Below are 293 nucleotides of genomic sequence, written 5' to 3' on the forward strand. Positions count from 1 at the left end.
CGGCCACGTCTTCCACTCGGCCGACGTGAGGCAACGCGCGAGTCCCGTGGGAGGGCAGGGTGCTGCTGGGGTGCTGGGCCCCCTCCCACCGGGTCTGGGTGCTCTGGGGCTCTGTGCTGGGGTCCCCTCACAAGCACAGGAGGGGGCAGGAGCCCAGCCCAGCAACGCGCGAGTCCCGTGGGAGGGCAGGGTGCTGCTGGGGTGCTGGGCCCCCTCCCACCGGGTCTGGGTGCTCTGGGGCTCTGTGCTGGGGTCCCCTCACAAGCACAGGAGGGGGCAGGAGCCCAGCCCAG

General features: G+C 73.0%; 1 protein-coding gene across 1 annotated transcript in view; it reads left to right on the plus strand.

Annotated features, from left to right (window-relative positions):
• Positions 1–293, plus strand: part of LOC104489500 (amyloid beta A4 precursor protein-binding family A member 1-like) — a gene marked incomplete at both ends in the record, with an annotated part of 2,655 nt that overhangs the window by 1,344 nt on the left and 1,018 nt on the right. The gene's annotated exons all lie outside the window — the stretch shown is intronic.

Source organism: Buceros rhinoceros, unplaced genomic scaffold (assembly GCF_000710305.1).
Source record: "Buceros rhinoceros silvestris isolate BGI_N320 unplaced genomic scaffold, ASM71030v1 scaffold27432, whole genome shotgun sequence".
Taxonomy (NCBI): domain Eukaryota; kingdom Metazoa; phylum Chordata; class Aves; order Bucerotiformes; family Bucerotidae; genus Buceros; species Buceros rhinoceros.